Source organism: Acartia tonsa, chromosome 1 (assembly GCF_053477335.1).
Source record: "Acartia tonsa isolate MP-2025a chromosome 1, ASM5347733v1, whole genome shotgun sequence".
In the NCBI taxonomy this organism is placed as follows: Eukaryota; Metazoa; Arthropoda; class Copepoda; order Calanoida; family Acartiidae; genus Acartia; species Acartia tonsa.
The window spans coordinates 22,627,109-22,652,063 of record NC_137260.1 but is presented as its reverse complement, the minus strand read 5'-3'; positions in this window follow the sequence as shown (position 1 = coordinate 22,652,063).

Sequence of the window (24,955 nt, the reverse complement as noted above, 5' to 3'; positions counted from 1 at the left end):
TTGTCTATCCCTCCTTTCCTGCCAATATTATAAACATGTATAATAGTTACATATTAAGGGAAAACCTATTTCTAAAAAACTGTTTGCCAAAAATACTTTCAAAAGTTATTTTGTAAATTATAAATTTTTTTAAAAAGATTCAAACAATAATAACATACAAAAAGTTTGAAGTTGCTTTGGTTGTAATTTCTTGACATAAGATAATTTGATTGAACACAAGTGTTGGTTCTTTTGCAATTTAAAGGTTCAATTCCATAGGTCGTCTCTGCAATGTTCTAATTTACCAAAATTACATCAACTCGAAGACCGTTACAGAGATCTTAAACTTTACATACACAGAAAAAAAGACATGTAGATTTCTTAAAAATATGATAGATACTTATTTTAAAGAACATACAAAAAAATTATACGATGAAAAGAATTATTGATGGTATATTATTTTTATTATTTTAATATTTCAACAGAAGCTGATTTTTTGTTATGGGAACATTTGATAAAGTTAGATTTATGATTCAAATATTATATGTTATAGCACTGAAATAATATCAAATATTGAGTAATGTTGATTTAATTGTTTTCAAAATAAACATTAAATAAAATTATTTTTTACTCTATTTCAAAATATGTTTTAGTAATAATAATCAGGGATAAGGGATAGGAAACCTGGCCATAAATTAGGTCTCGGCCTGGTTTTGAAAGGGATCATGCAACTTTTACCATTTGCCTAATTTAATGACCTTACTGGCGGACGGCTCATATTGGCTACCGCTCTAAACCAATAGTGTTCTGTGATTTGGGCTTGTTTTGTATCAACCAATCACCAATTGGCACTGCTACTATGTCAAATGCGCGACGTATATAGTTAGAGTGGGGGGAATGCCTTGGCCCAAAACAGGCGCAACTCGTTACCATGCACAGTTAGGACTTCTCAGACAAAGGTCGTGCATCACAGAGAGTTGGTTGTCTGTAATGTACTGTACTACGGGTATGAGGTGAAGGACCAAGAGTCTGGCCTTGAGTTGACAAGTTGACTGTTCAGTCCAGGTGCAACTCACCCAAACGACATTAGCATAATGAAACTTGATAAAAAAAAGGAGAATATGAGCATATTCAACCCCCAATAATTTCAGCCGCAAATCCTGAATAGGAACCGAGAAAACAATAGAAAAATAATAGATAATTTCCGTAATAAAACTTAAGGAAAATAGGTAAAATGTAAATTTATTCAATCCCTAAAAATTTCAGCTCATTATCTAAAAAAGGAGTTGAGATAATCAAGAAAACATCAAAATGTAGGAATCGATCTAGCACCCCAAATAACAGACGGATGGACAAAACAATGTATAGATTAGATGGGCATATGTTATAAGAATCTCCACTAAAAATTTCAGCTGTCTATCTTTTATAGGGGCCGAGAAAATCACGTTTCCCCCACTTTGTCTCAGACGGACAGACGGACGGACGGACAGACGGATAGACGGACAGACATTTCGAATTATAGAGTAGCATCGCTACTAAAAAGGGCCATAAAGAAAAAACAAAAATAACGGGATTATTTTTTTGGAAAGAAGGTAGCTACGAATTTTCATTTGGTAGTTTATAAATTAGATGTTGTATTTTGAATTTTAAAAATTTAGTACGAAATTGATACAACACCTTAACCCTAATTTTTGTACAATACAACACAGTACAGATATATCATTACATTATAGTATCCAAAGAACTTGATAGAATGTTACCCAAGTGCATATTTATTTATTTATTTTGAATTTTAATTAGCAATGAAATTTTCAAATAAAATTTTTACTCATTAATAAAAATGCAAATAATACAAACTAAAATCTGTCTGAGGGAAACCCAACGATAGCTTTCTGACAGTTCAAATTACCAAAGTAAAAGATAAAAAATTTTGGGAGAGAAAAAACTTCATTTTAACAAAAGCCATTAATATATAGGTTTATAAAAAGTTATGTTTTTTACTTTAAACTAGCTACCTGAATTTGATTCTATACTTTATCTACACACACACACACAGCTTTTTCATTAGCATTTTATACGAACCACTGCGCTATCCCAAAACTGGTTTATTAGGCTAGAAATAGGCCTAGGCTTGAAATAGGCCTGAAATAATATTTTCCTACGTTTCCCATCCCTTATCCCTGATAATAATGCTGTTGAAATTCAGCTAGTGGCTTCGCATCTAGACTCTAAAACCTTCATCCCTAAAACCTTCGGCATCTCGGGGCTAAAAAAACTGGTTTTATTCTTATAATTGTACATTCTATATCCGCGGAGAGCTGTTTATAATACGATACGAGAAATAACTATTAATCATTAGACCCATTACTTGTTATCTTTACATGATGTACTTTTCTCAGGGTTCTAAAAACTGCTATTACAACATATTAATAGTATTAATATCTATAAAAAATATTAGTTATATTGATCATATAAATATAATATTTTAACCTAGTAAAGATTAAATAAATCAAGTTTTATTGATTTGTTCAGATGAAAGAATACAAACATTTAAAAAAAATTAAAAAACAAGGATGACAACATCCATAAAAACGAAGCTCAACAAATCAGAAATACAAAAGAGTATTACTTTATAAAAAAACATTTAATATTTTGCTATATTTAGAAGCATGGTTAATACGAACATACTTACTTTTTAAAATTTGATTGTGGAGATGCATCGCATTGCGTCTAATCAATAATCAAGATTTTAAAAAATCAGAATAATTTTATCATATGTATTTGTTAAAATCATCATGTATTATATGACTATCCAAGGGCTATCTGGTAATAATTAAAGTGTTTCTACGCTTACTATACCTAACCATTACAAGAATATCATGTCAAGTTTGAAATCTACAGGATATTTCTAACATGCCTTAATTAACGATTAAGAGCTGTCCATCACGTTTTTTAAAACTTCAGTAAATTCACCAAGAAAATTGTTATAGCTAGCTATTAATTTACTGTGTGCCTGGGGTAAGGAAGGACTGATTGAATTAATACAGGAATCAATAAACCAATTTTAGACCATTTTTAGATACAGACAAACATTTGGAAAAAAAGGCTTTTAAATTAAATATTTTTGAAACTTCTACCGCAAATTGGTTAATCTAAACTAATACCAATTAATAAATAACCATTTAATTGCATACACTTTGTTTGGAAGTGCAGTGTGAGTATGATATTTAATCTTACAAATATTTTGCGTATTAATTGAATTTTATAAGAAATATCTTTATCCTTTAAAGTAATTTATTTTCTAACCCCAAAGCAGTTTGTTACCTAGGTTGTGTATTGATTTCTTTCGAATTTCACCTTGTGTAATTCTTTGTGTACAGTTGTTTCGCCCCTGTCCTACATGGGCTTTACTTCAGAAAGATGATGTGGTCGGGAAAAGGCTATAACCAACAGAAATTGTAATTCCTTACTTTTAAACAACCTTCGTCTGGGCTGACATTTATTCTAAATTATTTAAATTAATGGATAGTATAGTGAAAACTAAGTTTTTGTTTGAAATCCGAAATTACTAAACTTATACCCTGTAAAATTAGCCATCTCTTTTCACAGACAGTTGAGTTTTATGGATATTTTTACCTACAACTAGAAAGAGTGTTCATACGAAAATTAAAAATATCTTTCCCCATTTGTATTTAACGCTTCAGATATTGTTAGAAAACGAACACGCATACATAAATGTCTTTGAATAAAATTAAGGGTGTTACACTAAAGAGAGGTAGAATTTTTTTTATATACGAGTAAAATTAATATTTTGTAGAGAACACCAGTTTTATAAGCAAGTGGTTGCTTTGGTATATCATCCGTATGTTGTCTTTAATGTTGGGGGGTTATTTCAGGGTCGTCTTTTGTACAATGTACAGTATATTATGTACATAAAAATTACAAATATTTTTTGAGATGGTTTATGTACTCAAAACAAAGAAATTCTTAAAGTAGAATTGTAGCATTATTTTAATGTTTTCTCTCGTACATTCTTAAACTTCATGATATTTTAGACTATTGGATGTCTGTCACCGTTATAAACGAATCATAAATATCTCAATAGCCAATTTCCTTTTAGAATTTTCATACAGCACTTGTTTAAAATTTAACATAGGAAAAAAATGGCAAAAGTTAAACACCATTTCCATTTGTAAAATGGTTTGAAAAACTAACTTTTTTTCTCTCTAAAATTATCCTGCTAAATAGCTCTTATTGTTAATTCAGGCATGTAAGAATTGTCCTAATTATTTCAACTTGGCAAAATGGATTCCTTTAACAATAAGGTACGATTTAGAAAGCTAAGAAATATTACTAGATAGTCCCAAGGTCCAATTTTCATCATGATTTTTAAATTTTTCTATCCACGCTTTTTGGAATAATGATTTATTGGGCCATTAGGCATTATGTTATGCTTCAGATATGTCAATGTTTCTGATGTGTTTAGATTCGCTTTTAAGGATGTAGTCATCCTTATTAATTGAAATATATGCGTTTTGCGTATTATTTGTACCTTGCAAAAATGTTGCAATGCAGATGACTAATCACAGACAAATTCAATATCAGATTATTTTTTCAATCATTTTCCTAATATTTCACTTATTGTTGTATAATCTGTAACCCACTTTGAAGTAAATTGTAAAATTGTTTTTTTACATGGCATTTGAATATAAAATAGTTACAAAATGATAATAATTAAGACAAAATGTATTGTCCTTTTTCCACTTTTGTACAACTTTGTGCTATATGAATAAGAAAATGATACATGTAAAGTACAAAGTTAAACCATGGACGGTACCTCTATCACTGATAATTGGACGTTTTAAATTTGGAATGACTCGATACTAATGGATATTGACATGCTTGTTTTAATGTCTCTAAGTGCATAAAATTACAGTGCTTTGTTCTTATTATACACGTAGTAAAGATACAAGTAAATACTTTTATATCAAACAAGGAGGACAACATCCTTAAAAATTATTGTTAAATTTCAGAAATAATATAGAAATCTTAAGGAATATTCTACAAATGTAATTACAAAGAGGACAGTTACAACAAAAATATAAAAATTAATTTATCAGAAGGCAGACTTGTTATTGAGTAGCTGTGCAGCAGAAAAGAATAACAACTAAATATCTAATAGTTTCTTTAATTGTAACAATTGGAGCATGCTATATTGCATGTAGTAAAAAAGTAGAATGTAAAGTATCTGCGCTTGTTAGAACATGGTTAACTGCAAATGTTTATCTATTCTAAACACGTCCAAGATAACCCATAATGATTACTTTTTTGTTAATTCTAAGAGAAATGGTCAGATATTAGGAAAAAATATCATTAGCGTGCAGGATAACAAAGAATTCTGTCAACGTTAAGAAGATTCATGAAATAATTAAACCTCTCGCTATTTAAAAAATATTTTAATCCTAAGATTTTAGGTTATTTAGTAAACCAGTAAAATATTGCTTTAGCTGTGAAAAATAGCCTAAAACCTTTGTTACCAAGCAGGTCTAACTTATGTGAAGATTCCCTAAATGGAGAACTCAGTCCATTTAGAAATTGTTGACAAGAGAATTAGGTTTTTATTCAGTATACCTTTCCTTGTAAAGTTCTTAATACCAAATAAAGATAAACTCTTGCAAGATGAATAGAAATAAAGTCAAGTTTATGTCTTTTCTCTAACCCTCCTATTCTTTCTACATTTTATGTCATTTAAGCACAGCTGCTCATTAACTTTGCAGGTATGTAATATATCGTCAACCTTAAACCTAAAATAAATCTTTGATAACTAAATATAAAAATCTTAACCATTTTCATCAGTTAAGTGTCAACATCATATCATATTTAGTTGACTTATTCGTGTCTGCTTGAATATTTTAGTAATTCTGTAACTGCTGCTATCTGAATCATCCTTGTATATAAATGTTAAGAAACTGATATTCTTTTCAAATGCATCTATGTATGGTTTTGTGGTCGCTCATATTTACATATATGACTTGTGCATTATGTACTGTGTGATTTCTCAGAAAAATGTCGATTGGGCTAGTTAGGCTTTCAAAAGTTATCTAACCCATTTTCGTTGGGGGGGGGGGGGGGGGGTTATAATTACAACAAAAACTAATTTTCCTTAAATTTTTTTATTGATTTGATTTTTAAAAACAATCTCATTACAAATGTAACCAAATTCAAAGAGGTGTATGAAATATTGAAATGAATCACATAGACCATGTTGTACATAAAGTCGTTGTATGCATTTTGTTTTACTGTCTTTTATAGCTAGGCTTATATCAAATTCTAAATTCCAAGAGGTTGACAACTTATTTTTTCATTTCTGGCCAATAGTTGAAGCTGGAAAAAGCCCAAATTGTGTTAATATTGTGTCAAAAATGATCCATGTGACGTAATAAATTGAGGGAAATGAGAGGAGAAAAAGAAAACCCCTAAAAAAGAGATGGATAATCCCTCATTTTTATTACGTCACATGGATCATTTTGACACAATTTTGGCTTTATCTTGAAGCAGATACACTATATAGTGTTTCTATGTTTTTTTGCCATTATATAAGCAAGAACTGGAAGAATTTTATATAAGGTTTTGAGTAAAATATTTGGAGTCAATTTTATTTTTTTTAGTCTATATTAAATTCAGGTATTATTCAAAAAGTATCTTTTCCAATAATTTACATTTTTTAAATCAAATTTCATGACAGCCAAAGTTTGAATATCAATTCTTTTTTGTTATTGAAAGGAATTGAAAAACTGCATTCTAAAACATTTCAAAACATTTCTACATGGAGATAAGTGTATAAAAGTCCTGAGATATGTATCTTTCTTTTTTATTTATATAGCTCTTTCTTTGTAATTAAACATGGTTTGTTTGGTTTCAGTAATGTTAATAGCAAAGCTACTCTATTATTTACCTTATTGTCATTACTTTGAAACCATAAAAAAGCAACATTTACAACCTATAAAAGATAGATATTGTTGGTATCTTTGATAAAAGTGTTTTAGTTAACATTTTAATCAATTAAAATCAGGGCTCCGTTATTTATTAGTGCTTAATTTTTTTATTATGAACATTTCTGAGATCTAAATGAACAAACATATACAAGAAAACATCAAGTTACCTAAAAAAAATGGTATAAGTTTGTAAAACTATATATCCTGGAAAGATTAAAAAGTTTACTCATGCGAAACAGCTGATAACTTACTTCATTATTCTTTATATATTAACTTTTTTTGTTCTGTATTATTAAGAAAGCAAAGATTTTATATGAAAACAAGGACAATTTTGTCCATTTGTATCAGGGAGGGAGTAGACATTAAAATTATTTTTACTGATACCCAAAGTTCTATAAACACATTCTCTCATTTAATGCCTGAAAACTTTGGATACTTGTATCAATTCTTAATGAAATACCCTAATGATTGAAGTAAAAATAATATGTTTAATTTTCAATATAAATAATACAGAAATTTTTCCAAAATAAGAAACGATACTTTTAAAAAACAGACAATGCATAATTATTTTACCAACATACATCAAGACGGCCAAACGGAAGTATTTAGAACTAGAGTAGCTGTGCTACTATTAAGTTATAGATCCAACTATGTAATTACGGACAAATTTTGCGGTGATCACGGTTAACCACATGTAAATATGACTAAAGGGGGGCGTGGTCACAAAGAATAACACCTGCCTTTCAAAGTGGGACACTGTAATTATGCGTATATTTGTGCGTCAATATGACAGGCAGAATACGGTAAAAGGATTCTACCAAAAGATGAAATATTTTTCTTTGTGTTTCTGAGAACAAAAAAATCATTGTTGTTAAAAATATATAATTAAATCTTACAATATTTCATATGAACTTAATTTCAAAAGCAGAAAACTTAAAACTGCAATAATTTTTCGTAAAGAGGCAATACCAATATCTATTGCTAGGATCGTCCAACTAATTTGAAATTGTTAGCTTTGTATTGTCATGAAGTTGTCCCCACCCTCGCCAATTTTCCAGTGAAGGTAGGGATGTTGGACCGTAAGCTTTATAAACACATTCTGTTATTTGTTGGCCTATAAAATTTGAGAAATATAATGAAAGCTTGATTAGGTGGTACAAGTAAGCAACAGTGTCCAAACTTTTCCACAGATAATTAAAATCTTAACAAGGCGTAATACTGTTAATTATAATTGAGGATAATTTATAGACCATTGTCCTAAGTATTCCTTGAGATTCCTCCCTTTTTCCATTATTTAACACATACTTAACAAAAAAGTTAACTTTAGAAAAGCAATGCTTCTAACATTCAGTTTGAAATGAATATAAAATGTAATTTAAAGCATAGATAATGAAAATAGAATTGGATTTGTACTATTTTTACAAAGCCTTGACCCATCAGAGTGTTTCACTGTGAGACCAGTATTCATCATATGTCAATCTGTTTGTACTACAAAATCTCGCCAACTGCTAGACCTATAAGGTTCTTATATGGGGGATATGTCACCCTGTAATTACTTTGTATAGTAATGTACATAAATAGCAATGCCTTTTATGATGTACAATGCCTTTTTCCCGCACTCATTCTAATAAAATAATGCATTTTGCTAAGGCCTTTTTTGATTTTAACCGTCATTAGTATGACGTAGTTGAGGCAGTACCCTAAAATTCACGGAATAGCACCACACAGTGATTCAAATGTATTTTACTTCTTCCCAGGATCTTTGTGTCAAAACTTATAATCAAGGACTCTAAACAGTGCAGCTATTCTACATTTAGAACATATATGAACGTCTATTTTAGTCGGATTATGAAATGAAATGACTTGTTACTTACAGTATTACTTTAAAGATTAAAAAACAATTTCTAATCAATGTTTGTTTTGTTTTAAAATGATATATTTCAACTTTAGGAAAAGATATCATACATATTAAAATAAAAGTCATGAACATTCTACATATATATAAAGTTACTGTGTATTCATAATTACTATTTTAATACAACACAAAATATTAAATAGCAAAATTGTTATAATAATGAGTTATTATACAGGTTAATAGTTAATGGCATACGTATGTCATTTAAGAAAAGGATTAATTCCTTCTCATTGTTAAAAATAGATAAGATACCCACAGTCCCACAGTGGGAAAAAACATTGGACACAATGTTATAATATAGTTAAATATCATGATATATAATATAATGCAAAAGTAGATAAAACAGTGAATAATATAATCACAACAATAATGATAAAACATCATTAATATTCAAATTTTAGGTGTGTTATGTAGATTGATAATATTTTGATTCACAGATAAATTTTATACTTTGTAGTCTGATACAGTTTTACTTAATATCTTAGATAGATATTCACTAAATTGAAATATTGATTGAAGAGGTATAAACCATTGCTTTGCTATTGCTTCTATTTACAGTTTGTACAATGCTGTTTTCATCTGTCATACTATTTTGGCGGAAAATTTAAATTGAAGATGCCAGAAACGATAACATGTCGTCTGCAGCTCGACGCAACACATCCAATAAAGGATGCCTTTAACTCATTTTAATAACTGGTAGAAACCAACAGCCTGAGTAATAGCCAGAGGATAAACATTGAGCAGCAACCAACAAATCTGATCCTCAGCATGATTTGTTTAGTTCCGAGATATTCCCATTGTGCATGTGTGGTGTGTAAAACAGCGGTCGCCTGTGTCACCTTACATCTTGGGGATGAGGAGAAGGATGGGGTGAAGGACCAGACAGGATCGTATAACAAGCGCACATTATAGCTTGACTGATTTTTTTTCATAGGAAAAAAAAGGTGGCTTCACTGTTTTCGATGAAGAAGGCAGATTTATTTTTGATGTTTTTGATGTTAACAACACATGAATTAGTATGGGTACCCATACAATTTTCAACCCATGTTTTCGAAGAGCTGACTGTAAGGGTAAGATTGAAAAAATTCAATCTACACAGGATTGAATATGAAGACGTCTGCTCGCCTCCATTGTCTGTTTGCTACTGTTCTAATCAATGTTATATTATATTGCATTGTTCTTGTTTTAAAATCATTTAAACACAAAAAAATATTGGTATTTTTGTTTTTGTACGTTTCATTATTAACCTTCAGTTACAGTAAATATTGTTTAGATTTGTACATTAATATCTTGAGAACAGAAAAACTATTCTTTTAAAGAAACTAATTGATAGACTAATTGATAACTTTTTGAAGTAATATAGCCATATAAACTAAAAACTATGAAGAAAAAGAGGTATTAAAAAAGTAACATGTTTATTTTATGTCTGTTGGATTATTTGGACTATTCCTGAATTTTATTCCCCCCCCCCCCCTCCGAAAATAAAATTAACAACTTTAAAATGAGACTTCAGCGGCAGTGACGCAGTCACCAGCAAAAGATAAATTTAAATTTATAAAACCTCAAGCAATTCATTATAGGAAGTAATTAAAAAGCTATATTTGTTAACAAATTAGGCATAAGACCTTGCTGATTTTAACAAATTAATAAATTAATTGGAGAAAATATTACTTTTAATTATTTAAAAAATCATTTTGTTAATTTATTATTTGATTTTACTTTAATTATTACAAATTGAGGGGGGAAGGGGAAATATAGTCGATTTCACTATCCCTTTCAACAAAATATTTTAAATAAGTGATTAAAGAGATCTAAACATACGAATACGAACATATTACTTCTGGTAAACCATTACTACTTTGGCTATTTTAAAATCACAAAGAAAACAACATGTCATAATTATTTTTTATTGTCTAAAACAAACTGCAAGCGGTTGTATAGATCTTGACACACAAAAACAAGCATCATGCTAACTAAATATTACCTACACATTAAGAAAACACCGTAGCACAATTATATTGTATTGTCTAAAACAAACAAGTTACATAGTTTTTACCCAGTTTTTGCTCACAATAAGCATGCAAGATGATGCGAGGTTTTCTATGTGAAGGAGGGTACGTTGGGAAAGCTTGGGTCGTTCCGGTTTACAATTTTGAATTAAAGATAAACATTTGGTCTCATATGTGACAATAATGACAGAAGGGGAGAGGGTTTGGGGGTATTTTTAACTCCTTGCTTCCTCCCCCTATTCTAATTTTGAAGACAATAATATCTAAATATTTTTTTTCAGCAATGAGATGCTCTTGAAAATAGTAAATTGAATTAATCTTTTTGAAATCACAAAATTGCAGCAAACCCTGAATTTTTAGGAACAAAAATGTTGCCTAGTTACCGTTGACAGAAATTAATAACCAATATCTTATTTTCTTAAATAACACATTTCCATAAATCCCAACTAACCCAAATTCTCTGTAAGTTGCAACCTTTATGATGAACACATGTAAAATGAAAAGGGAGAAGAATAAAAAAGTTGTCTCACAACATAATCTATCTATACGTGTATATAAATATTAGAAGCACATTTAAACATGAAGTTATACTTTTCGTAGATTTAAATTTAAATCTGGGGAATGCAATAGCCAATTAACAGGTGCATGTTAAAACCTTTTTAAAGTGCACATAAAAATTACATCTTACTGGCCTACCATTGGTCAATTAAAATGTATACTGGCCTATCATTGGTAATTGGTATTGCATGACCTCTTTTTTTAAAAGGCACTAATAAGAGCTTCCGAATGTTATTATAATGCACAGACAAGAGTTATTAATATTGTTTATGTAATTAAAGAGCTGGTTGTAATTCTATCATAAAAATACTTTTTTTGTTAGTACTTATTAAGTGTATGTATTTTGTTCTCTTTACATCTAGTTGTGTGGTCTTTTTTTCTCTGGAGAAACCACTATTTCAAAGATAAGTTACTTAATGGCTGCAAAATTATAATTGGGTTGGGCCAACGGTTCTTAAGGGATAGAACAATTATCGTTAAATTGATGTACACCTCCTATGAAGATAAACAAAATTACCTATCTAAAGATTTGAATTATTTGTTGAAAAGTTGAGTTTGATCTAATAAATAAACTTTGGGTCCTAATGGAGTGGGGAGGGGGCAATCGTGGAAAAAACTTCAAAAAAGAAAAAAAAATATTTTAAGCATCACTGAAGAGCTCAAACAAATCAGTTAAATACTAGATTACATATATTAGAGACAAAAATATCATCACCTTACATAAAATTAACTTAATTTCATTCTGGCCATTAGCTACTTTGGATCATGGAAAGAAAACGAAGTAGCGGGTTTCGTCGTTTTTTCACAGTAGCTTTTAATAGGTTAGGTAAATGTTAATGATTGCCCCGCAATGTTACGAAATTCACCCCGCAGGATTAGAAATAGGAGAAAAGCTAATGTAAAAAAATGACTAAACCTACTACTTTGTTTTCTTTCCATGATTCGCTACTTTTATGTACATATTCCTGGCACGCTGTCGCCAATTAGTCCTTTCTTTCATTTTTCTTCTTTTAGCTTAAAAACCTGACAGATATTCTAAAAACAAACAGACAGCAGTTTTTTCTAAAAAAAATCCCGAAAAAAAAACAAAAAAAGTATTAATGCTTGAATTAGTAGCTTATTTTGTTTACTTTTCTAATTTTGCTTTAAAACAGCTTTCAGCATTAATTGCATGTTCTACAATACTTTTCTTCCCTTATACTTACAGCTTGTTGGTTCATTTCATTGCATAGTAGGTTCAAAAACGTCTTTACAGCATGGATTTAAAACTGATTAATTTCCCCTGGATTAAATATATCCGAAACTCAGCCATACTGAAAAATCATATATCGTATCCTGTTATAGACAATTTTCCACCCTTGAGGACTTGATTTAATCTTTCATTTTTTTAATTTATTAACGAGTAGCTTTTTTCAATGCTATGCGGTAAATAACTATTATAGTTTCTAAAATGCCCTGTAAAGATTTTTCTCGTATTCATTCGAATCCGGTGGATCATTCGGGGCTAAAAAAACTGGTTTTAATCTTATGATTGTACATTCTATATCCGCGGAAAGCTGTTTATAATACGATGCGAGAAATAATTATTCCCGTATTTATTCGAACCCGATTATTATCCGGTGGATTAGAACCGGTTCTCAGCCATACGTAAAAATTATGTCTAGCATAACCAGTTTTCTACGAAAATAAAAATGTACAGTTTTTAGCCCGTGCCTTTGACATCTCAGGGCTAAAAAACTAATTTTAATTATTATATTTTTAAATTTTATATTCGCGAAAATCTGTTAATAATACGAGAAATAACTATTATGAGCTGACTATGTACTTATTTGTCCTTGTTTTTTGTGTTAAAAGATCATCCTTAATGAGTTTTCTCAGCTTGTTACCTTTTCCTCTCTATTAATTGTTTAATTTGTTATCTATTCAACTTTTATTAGGGCAAAGAATAAGTCGAAAGTAGAGTGAAAGAGCAAGTTAGAGAAATTATGATAGATACATATAAAAAAAAGTTTCTTTGAGACAAAAAAAAGGAAACAATTAAATAATAAAATTTAGAAAGAGTAGGGAAAAACTAAGAGAAAAAAGAAGGCTTTGATTATTTCTGTTCAGGTTTTAGGCTATTTGTGGTTTTGGAGGCTTCCCCAAAATTTATTTATAGAGAGAGAGCGAAGAGAGAGAGAGAGAGAGAGAGAGAGAGAGAGAGAGAGAGAGAGAGAGAGAGAGAGAGAGAGAGAGAGAGAGAGAGAGACGAAGAGAGAGAGAGAGAGAGAGAGAGAGAGAGAGAGAGAGAGAGAGAGAGAATATGAAAGTGATAGAGTCTATGTGTAAACAGGAAAGAGGCAAATTAGATGACTTTGAAAAATTTGTTCAAAAATAAAAATGTGTAAATTGGGGGCTAATTTAGAAATTCAGCAAGGTTTGGCATCTGACGTTTTTATAAAATTACGTGTTGATTTCTCCAAAAATGCACTTATTCAATTTAGTTCAATTAAATTAAAAACTAAATGGAAGAACATTGTATAGATCAATTTTTTGGGGGAATAGTCCCTTTCGTGGCAACGCCCCTTAAGGGGCGATCCGTCGTATTTTTAAAATGGCTTTTATAGGTGATTTTAGGTTAGGTTAGGTTATATTGGGTTAGGTGATTGCCCCAAAGGGTTAGGCAATTGGCCCCGCATGGATAGAGCCCCCCGCAAGGGCTAGAAATAGGAGATAAGCTACTGTGAAAAATATGAAGAATCGCCCCTTTAGGTGCGTTGCCACGAACGGGACTATACTCTTTTTTTTTGTGTGTGAAACGACACTTTTGTTCATGAAAATCGCATTTAATGATAAAAGAACTATAATGCATAAATTAAGCTTCACGAAGAAAACAGGTGCCAACGGACTGCTTACTACGAAAGGTCTGTATGCTTAGCCATTATTAGGTTACATTCAGATTATAGAACTAACAAACATTCCCTAGTACTGATATGGTTCTAGAAGAAAATATAGGAATGAATTTATGAAACTTTATGTAATGCAAAAGTGTCCTATCATATTACAGATTTTTTTTCTTTCTGTTTTCCCCATTTTACTCATGTTTTTAGTTAGAGGGTTTTTGGAGTAGGGTATCTTTGGGTAATTTATCTTCAAAAATTAATTGCTTTTCATATTACTAGCAGCTGCGCCTCTAGCATCTAGAGGCTGTATATTTAAAGGGCGCAGCATTGAACCATCCTGGGACCTAAAATGGACATCTTATCCAGTTCATTGGTTAGCTAAAGGGTGTTTAAAAAAAACCAATCGCTTCACTCTTTTCAATATAAACCCTACAGTTTTGGTCAAAAACTAACAAAAAATGACCAAAATCATGCCCAAGCAATGACAATGAGATAACACTATTGAATTTTGATTTCTACTCACTTCTCCTGAGCACTACAGCTCGAGTCCTAGCCCTTGTGGAAATTTTTCCCTACGTGGAGAGTGCATATTTTATTACAAATTAAGACAGTTTTGTCTTTCTTTAAAAAGAATAAACTGTCTAAAGTACTTGAAATCTTGTAGATAGACCCCATAATGTTTAGAGTTTTTGATGGGGCTTATAAAGACCTTTCTATAGACGCCTTAATCAGATTTCTGACCTAATCCTAGCCAATTTGGCATCCAAAAGACAGACCCATCAAACATTGATACATGACTGCTCTGTCTTTAAAAAAAAAGAACAAACCATCTTAAGTACTTAAAATCTTGTAGATAGACCCCATAATGTTTAGAATTTTTGATGGGGCATGTCACTATCTTTCTATAGACACCTTACTCAGGTTTCTACCACAATCTTAGCCATTTTGACATCAAAAAGAAAGATCTGTCACACATCAAGAACCTGTCATGTATAAATGTTTGATGGGTCTGTCTTTTTAATGCCAAATTGGCTAGGATTGAGTTAGAAACCTGGTTAAGATGTCTATAGAAAGGTCTTTACATGCTCCATCAAAAATTCTAAACTTTATGGGGTCTATCTCCAAGATTTTAAGTACTTAAGACGATTTGTTGAATTTTAATCTCCACGTAAGGAAAAATTCTACACAAGGGCTAGGACTCGAGCTGTAGTGCTCAGGAGAAGTGAGTAGAAATCAAAATTCAATAGTGCTTTCTCATTGTCATTGCTTGGACATGATTTGTGTCATTTTTTGTTAGTTTTTGACTAAAACTGTAGGGTTTATATTGAAAAGAGTGAAGCGATTAGTTTTTTTTAAAAACACCCTTTAGATCATAATGGACAAAACCTCACATGTCCTTAAACAATAGGTTTAATGGATGATTTTCACTGAGACGACATAGTTAAAATATTGATTTCAGCAAATAGGGATACAAAGGTCAATGAATAGAAAGTGAAAACTAGGAAGGTACATAAACATAACACATGATTCAAATAGATTAAATTCTCAAGATATTTGTTGCTAAAATTACCCTATGCTACCCTATCGTGTATTTGACTAGAAAATAGCTCTATCTACGTGTGAGGTAGGTACTGAGAAAGTTATACAAATAGGCTTGCTACAGATATTATATTTTTGCAGTAACTATTTAACCTAAATTTATGTAATGATATATACAACTTTAGTGGTTTAAACATATTGAATTTACAAGATTGAATATGGCTGAATTATTATAAGGCCGAATATTTACTTTGACACCATAAACAAAATTAAGTTAACCACGAAACACTTTTTGAGACTTCTTTCAACGACAATAAGCCTTTTTTACAACAAGACCTTTGCATTGAATGACAGCAAAAATTGTAATACCTTTTAACAATTTTTAACCCAGCATTAAAATTTACTTAGAGGGGAAGAGGTGTTTGGAAATCTATAAGATCTAAATACAATTTTTGCTTAACATTTGGCTTATCACATCCTAGACTTAGACGAGTAACTTTAAACAAAAAAAAATCGATCTAACCCTACTAAAAGAAAGGTGAACAAAGCTAGGACCGCTCTTTCTGGCGCACTTGTAATAATAAGTGTAAATATAATTCTTTTTATGTACAGGGTGTCCACTAGTTTCTCTACACATGTAATAATAAGTGTAAATATAATTCTTTTTATGTACAGGGTGTCCACTAGTTTCTCTACACATGTAATAATAAGTGTAAATATAATTCTTTTTATGTACAGGGTGTCCACTAGTTTCTGTACACTTGTAATAATAAGTGTAAATATAATTCTTTTTATGTACAGGGTGTCCACTAGTTTCTGTACACTTGTAATAATAAGTGTAAATATAATTTTTGTTATGTACAGGGTGTCCACTAGTTTCTCTACACATGTAATAATGAGTGTGTAAATATAATTCTTTTTATGTACAGGGTGTCCACTAGTTTCTTTGCACTTGTAATAATAAGTGTAAATATAATTCTTTTTATGTACAGGGTGTCCACTAGTTTCTGTACACTTGTAATAATAAGTGTAAATATAATTCTTTTTATGTACAGGGTGTCCACTAGTTTCTCTACACTTGTAATAATAAATGTAAACATAATTCTTTTTATGTACAGTACAGGGTGTCCACTAGTTTCTGTACACTTGTAATAATAAGTGTAAATATAATTCTTTTTATGTACAGGGAGTCCACTAGTTTCTGTACACTTGTAATAATACGTGTAAATATAATTCTTTTTATGTACAGGGTGTCCACTAGTTTCTGTACACTTGTAATAATAAGTGTAAATATAATTCTTTTTATGTACAGGGTGTCCACTAGTTTCTGTACACTTGTAATAATAAGTGTAAATATAATTCTTTTTATGTACAGGGTGTCCACTAGTTTCTGTACACTTGTAATGATAAGTGTAAATATAATTCTTTTTATGTACAGGGTGTCCACTAGTTTCTGTACACTTGTAATAATAAGTGTAAATATAATTCTTTTTATGTACAGGGTGTCCACTAGTTTCTCTGCACCTGTAATAATAAGTGTAAATATAATTCTTTTTATGTACAGTATGTCCACTAGTTTCTCTACACTTGTAATAATAAGTGTAAATATAATTCTTTTTATGTACAGGGTGTCTACTAGTTTCTCTGCACCTGTAATAATAAGTGTAAATATAATTTTTTTATGTACAGGGTGTCCACTAGTTTCTGTACACTTGTAATAATAAGTGTAAATATAATTCTTTTTATGTACAGGGTGTCCACTAGTTTCTCTGCACCTGTAATAATAAGTGTAAATATAATTTTTTTATGTACAGGGTGTCTACTAGTTTCTCCACACTTGTAATAATAAGTGTAAATATAATTCTTTTTATGTACAGGGTGTCCACTAGTTTCTGTACACTTGTAATAATACGTGTAAATATAATTCTTTTTATGTACAGGGTGTCCACTAGTTTCTGTACACTTGTAATAATACGTGTAAATATAATTCTTTTTATGTACAGGGTGTCTACTAGTTTCTCTGCACCTGTAATAATAAGTGTAAATATAATTTTTTTATGTACAGGGTGTCCACTAGTTTCTGTACACTTGTAATAATAAGTGTAAATATAATTCTTTTTATGTACAGGGTGTCCACTAGTTTCTCTGCACCTGTAATAATAAGTGTAAATATAATTCTTTTTATGTACAGTGTGTCCACTAGTTTCTCTACACTTGTAATAATAAGTGTAAATATAATTCTTTTTATGTACAGGGTGTCCACTAGTTTCTCTGCACCTGTAATAATAAGTGTAAATATAATTTTTTTATGTACAGGGTGTCTACTAGTTTCTCCACACTTGTAATAATAAGTGTAAATATAATTCTTTTTATGTACAGGGTGCAGTGGTAAATTACAAAATTTTCTGTAGGTCACCCTGAGTTAAGAAATGTGTGTGAGTGCAAAACTATTATGTTATGAAAATATCTCCCATGGTGTAACATTAGTACATCTAATAATATTACATATACGCAGCGCTTTACAAGGTTATTTATTAGGGAAGGTTAATTTTATTCCTATTTAATAAATATTTTTACAGGTTTCTTGACCAATGTAAAGAAAAGTATGAAAAAAGGTATGAAACTTTCTACTAGCTTTTTTTACAGTTTCTCGGAATTTAAGGTGTGCGCAGTACACTGTTACGGCAGCCTTAGTACACCATCTTGAGAGATATGTTCTTAGATGTACTGAATTTTAGTTTCCGAAAGTGTACCTAGCTAAAAAAGTTTCAAACTTAAAAAAAATCAAAAATAATAATTTTGAATGTATAATGTATAAATCGTTTATACATTATATCGCTTTTCCCTTTGACCGGAGTAGCTTAAAATTTCATTTGCAATAATTGGGTTATCTGCTGTACAACTTTGGAAATTAGGGAAGAAATAGGCAATCCATTTTCAGCACATCTGTTCTTACCTTTGTTCACTTCTTCACACGTACATATAAACATCTCAAGTCTGCTTAGGAAATGTAATTTTTTAAATCCTAAAAGGAGTTTTTATTTCTTCATTTATAAATAAATCTTAAACCCAATCATCCTACTTAAATTATTACCAAAAGAGGTGTTTTATTAATTCACCTCTTTTTTGTAACCTGTCCTTGTATCTTTACTAATAAGAAATATGATGTGTTAGTGTATGTCTGTTTTTTAAAGTCTCATTAATGGTTGACAATTAATTATCTACTATTCAAGAATACTAAGTATTTAACTAACTGTTAGAATGTAAATATCCATGTCTTGTTGCAGTCAGCCTGACGTACCAACTTGTTGACTTGTAAAGTAGCTTTGCTTTTTTTCTTCGTGTAGGTAGGTTTTTGTCTGAAGCTTATGATCTAAATAACTAGTAAACCGATTAGGTTCTCTATTTGGTTGTTGTCAATCTTATTTTCAGATCTAAGTCTTGGGATGGTTTTAAGCTATTCATTTCGATGCTATGGGCGTTGCGGCTAGTTTTCTTACAAGACATGTTAAATAAAGGCCTAAGAAGATACTTATAGTGTATGCACTCTACTATTCTTAGTGTAGGTAGATATGTATGTAAATATCTTAAAATGTGAGAAATATTTTCCCATAAGACTTATGTCAGACAGTTTTCTTAGAATATCAAATATAGTTGTAGAAGCGAGGCTTTTTAAAAATTGCTGATAGTCTGATGTATTATCTATTTTCTAAAGAATATAATGAAAATATTTTACAAGTGTAAACTTATTACATTCGAATTGTGCAAAATCTTTAAAAGTATACAAATTGCAGCTTATCCATAAGTTAATTAAATTATAGGTTTATTTTAGCGTGGCCACATCTGTAATAAAAGTTGTCATCCTTGTTAAAAAAAACATACACAATGATTGTTATGAAATAAGGAATAAGATAAATCTTGATTCATGCAAAATAAGAATATTTTATGCTATTAAAATCAAAGAAGTAAAAGCTTTTTCGCGTATTTCTTTGAAAAATTTCACTATCTAATCAGGAAAAGGCATTAGAAAGACAAATGTTACAAATTTTTTACGCACTATTCTATTTGCCAAGTTCAAATTCAAAGGGTCAAAAGTAAAAGTTTATATTTTGAAAAATTATTGCATAAATAAATAAACCTTTAAATTTCTCGGCACAAATAGCATATGATGACCCCCAAGGACAAGGGGGCTGGGGGGAGGTATGACCCTAAAGATGCTTGAACTCGTGACCAAGATGTGAGAAGTTTTTTTAGCGCGGCATCCGTACATAATCATGCGCGGCATCCCCCACAATCATGCACACACACAAACATAACAAAATATAACAAACACACAATCTGTAAAATAAATGTGGCAGGCTACTCTATAGATTATTCTAATTCTTGTGGTAACTTTTTCAACTTTTCATGTACAAGAATGGATGAAATATAATCCATAAAACTGTTAATGAAAGAAAATTAAAGAATGAAATTTACGAGTTTTTACATTTTCAGGGATGTTTTCTATATAAGTACTAAATATGTAGAAAAGAATAGGATTTAAAATCATTTTTCAACATTTAAAACTTGTTGTGTAATCTACCATCCCTGTTTACAATAAACAATATAGCGCGGCATTCTTGTGTGATGAGCACAGAGTATAAACAAAGTTGCAAACTGATTATTTTCAATGCACAATTTTCATAAACCTTCTTTAGGATTGAAAAGGACCCACCAACATACCGTAATAATCATTTGAATTGTTTAGTATTGTGTGCCATGTTAACCTCCATTCAACCAAAAAACAAGTAGCCTCTGATAGCCTTTCAAAAACAGGATACACTGAGAGATTTTTAGTAGCGAAGCTACTCTATAATTCACTTTGTCCGTCAGCCCGTCTGTCAGTCCGTCCGTCAGTCCGTAACGCTATGGGGGAAATGGAATTTACTCAGCTCCTATAATAGATAGAATGCTGACATTTTTTGACAACATTTCCATCATTAAGGAGCACAATTAACTATAAAACATTGATGACGGTAGGATCGCTTTTTAGCAGGTTTTAGGCTATTTTTGTATTTTTCACATTTTTCTCCATATCTTCAGTGTTTATGGTGCAATTTTCAAAAATTTTTCAGTTATAGATATCTAAATTAAATTTCCAGTCGTTTAAAGAAAACAACTATGACGGTAAGACTGCCTTTAAGCAGGTTTTAGGCTATTTTTGTATTTTTCACATTTTTCTCCATATCTTTGGTGTTTATTATCCGATTTCCAAAATTTTTTTAGTTATAGATATCAAAATTAAATTTCCTGTCCTTTGAAGAAAACAACTATGATGGTCAGACTGCCTTTCAGCAGGTTTTAGGCTATTTTTGTATTTTTCACATTTTTTTTTCCATATCTTTGGTGTTTATGGTATGATTTCCAAAAAATTTTCAGTCATACATATCAAAATTAAATTTCCTGTTGTTTAAACAAAACAACCATGACGGTCAGACTTCCTTTTTGCAGGTTTTTTTGCTATTTTTAAATTTTTCCATATCTTTGATGTATATGGTCCAATTTTCCAATTTTTTTTTAGTTAAGGATTTAAAAATTAAATTTCCTGTCGTTTTAAGAAAACAAGCATGGCGGTCACACTGCCTTTTAGCAGGTTTTTGCTATTTTTATATGCTTTACATATTTCCCCATATCTTTGGTGTTTTTGGTCCAATTTAAAAACTTTTTTGGGATATCAATATCAAAATAATTTTTCCCATTGTTATGAGCATCTTTTCTGTAATTTACTTTTACCGTCATCATTATACAAAATAAAACAGGGTTTCGTTTTATTTTCTCCAATAAATCAATTAATAAATACACTTTAAATCTACTTGTACGTATTACCATCCATAATTTTATTTTTTGTGCTTCGCTACTTATGGATGTTGTCATCCTTGTTTTTTAGTGTATCAATCAATCCAAACCTAGTTTAATGATGTGCATAGTTATATGGTGAAACCATAGAAGCTATTTTTAACATCTTTAGTTATGATGCTGTGTTGGGCTGAGATAAGAACCTATTATCTTCCTGACAACGAGCAAAACAAGTAACTTACTTCCTTTATAAGCCTGCAACCAGTGATCTGTTTATATATGCCTTGTCTAAACAGAAAAGAAATAAAAAAGGAGGTATGAATGAAGTCTAACATCAACCAAAATAGTTCATGTAAGATTTTTTCACTTTCGTCCCTCAGTGTGTAACAAACAAACATTTCTCATCTTTGCAGGTCTTTAATCAAATTTCTTTTTACCCTTTGCATTGTTGTGGTTGAGTTTGACTTCCTTGAAAAATATAAATTTTTCACCGCTCTGATAAAAGGATACAAAGAAAATAATGTTTTTTTTTTTATTTTAGATATATTGTTTCTCTCTAAGAATTTTCAAAATAAAGGATATGAAATGGTTAAAAGTATTTGCTACATAGCTATGTATGGATCTTATATTCTCCACCAGTAATTAACAATAAATTAAAAACGACAATTTATTTATAATAGCACATAATTATATAGGTAACAAAAAAATAAGACATGTAGATAAAATGGTGGTTAAAATTATAGGTATTAATTGTTTGTAGGACTCTGGTTATGAATTAATTTACATGTAAGCAGTGTCTCTCTACGGTTGCATCAACTGCGTTGAATACTGAAACAATAAACTATTATAAGTCAGAGAAACCAATAGCCGGACAAATCTAGAAGGCTTATTGGTACATTTAAATAAGCTGGTTTAATCCTTTAAATAACTTTCATTGGCTTGACCCTTTAGGGTAAGGTTTACTCTTTTAAATGATTACTAACATAAGCTGTAGTTGTTATCAACGAATTATAGAGTTTAATGTATAGGTAAGTTAGGACGATTTTTTTAACACAAACCCATCAATTTCATTAGATACTTTTCTTTATAGGCCTGTATTTGAGAGCGCAGCTACTCAACAGATATATAGATATTTAGTCCGCCTCTCATATAGATATATCTTAATAAAAAAGAAGATTAATGCTTGGCCTCTTAAGTCTTTCCTTAGGGCGCAGCTACTCAATAAATAGTTTAAATGAGGCCCAGCCTTCTACAAACAAATCTAGATTAGAATAGATTAATACAGTTATTTTAAGCCTTCTTTGGGGGGCGCAGCCTCTCTATAAATAGTTCAAATGAAGCCCGGCCTTCTACAAACAAAACTAGATTAGAATAGATTAATATTCAGTTATTTTAGGCCTTCTTTGGGGGCGCAGCCACTCTATAAATAGTTTAAATAAGGAACGGCCTTCTACAAATAAATCTAGATTAGAATAGATTAATATTCAGTTATTTTAGGCCTTCTTTGGGGGCGCAGCCACTCTATAAATAGTTTAAATAAGGAACGGCCTTCTACAAACAAATCTAGATTAGAAAAAAATTAATATATGGTTATTTCAAGGCTTCCTTAGGGGCGCAGCCTATTGTTAGACGTTTAAGGAGCGTAGTAACTCTATAAGGGGTTTATAGCACAGCTACTCTACAGCTTGTTTAATACCGTAGCTACTCTATAAGTGAATTAAGAACGTAGGTACTGTATTAGTGAATTAAGGGGTAGCTACTCTATGAGTGAATTAAGGGGCGTAGCTACTTTATAAGTGTAAATAGATATAAATAAGATTTTTACCTCTTGTTTCAACATTCCTAGGTCTCTTACAGCGAGTCCAAACTAAATTAAATTCACTAATTAGACAGAATTGTCAATAAATCACAATGCATGGATTTTTTAGCATACTGCACTTAATTTCAATGGTCCTGTTTCTTTATATTAACGGCTGGGAGAAAAAAATCTGTAGATTTGTGCCTATTTTAATCAAGCTTGACTTTAGAGAAAAAATGAATTAATTTAGAGTTTTACAACAAATTCTCTAAAAACATATATGTAATTTGCCAAGATTCATGCATATAGTAATGTTTAAACTGATTATAAAAATCACTATCTCACCTTCACTCGATCGTGGTTGGTTTAAGACTGGCGAAAATTTCTCTTGTTTGGATTCTTTTCTTGTGATTAGCTTGATAATTTGATTTTTAAACTGTTTAATATAGCTTGTAATTCTTCGTTTTTTTTAAATTTCAGTATTTTTTTATTTGTTTGTTATTATAAAATATTATTTCTTAAGGTTAATTTTGGGGATGCTGACAACGCTTGATGGGTCTTTTCACAGTATTTTGTTTAAAACATTCACAATCTACCAAAGGCAAAAATGATATGCAAGGTTTGAAGGGAATTGTATTTTTTTGTCCATAGTTCTCTATTCTCAAGTTTTACAAATCTTTCAATTGCATAAAGATTAATTTATCAATCAATTTCATTTTCTTTGATGAAATTATCTTTAATAAAATTCAGGGATAAATAAAATTAGCTAAACTTAGACCTGTAAAATTGTAATCTTATTTTTTATATCATTGGAATGCAGAACAAAATGTATGGAGGTTAAATAAAACTTCCAATATCTTTTCTCCAGCATGTAAAGCGCATAATTTGCACTAAACCAAGGACAATTATATCAATAAGTAGCCAAAAATAATCTAAATTTAGTCAAACTGGACAAAGTGTCTCAAAAATCAGCCATGTGATGTCATAAAAACAAGGGATTATCCATCTCTATTTTGGGGGTTTTCTTTCATGCTTCTCCTCTCATCTCCCTCATTTTTATGACGTCACATGGCTGATTTTTGAGACACTTTGTCCAGTTACCAATTATATCACAGCAAGTTAGCAATTTAACCATTGTAAGTAACTTTGATTGACATAAGTTGTTTTTTGCATGCTCTCAGAAGAACAGGCAGACAATATACGGACAAAGCCTAACTATATTGTAGCCACTTTACTAAAAATATGCAAAATTTTTGTTGGCATGGCCGTCAATATTTATGCAGAGATTAAGAAAAGTGCAGCTAACTGTAGATCAAATAATTTACCACGCGTGCCACATATTATATATTAATAAACTTCCAGGTCTCTGAATACTTTTTGGCAGACCAAATTTAGAATTGATAACTTGCAGATTACGTGTAAACCACCAAGTCTAGCTTGTATCA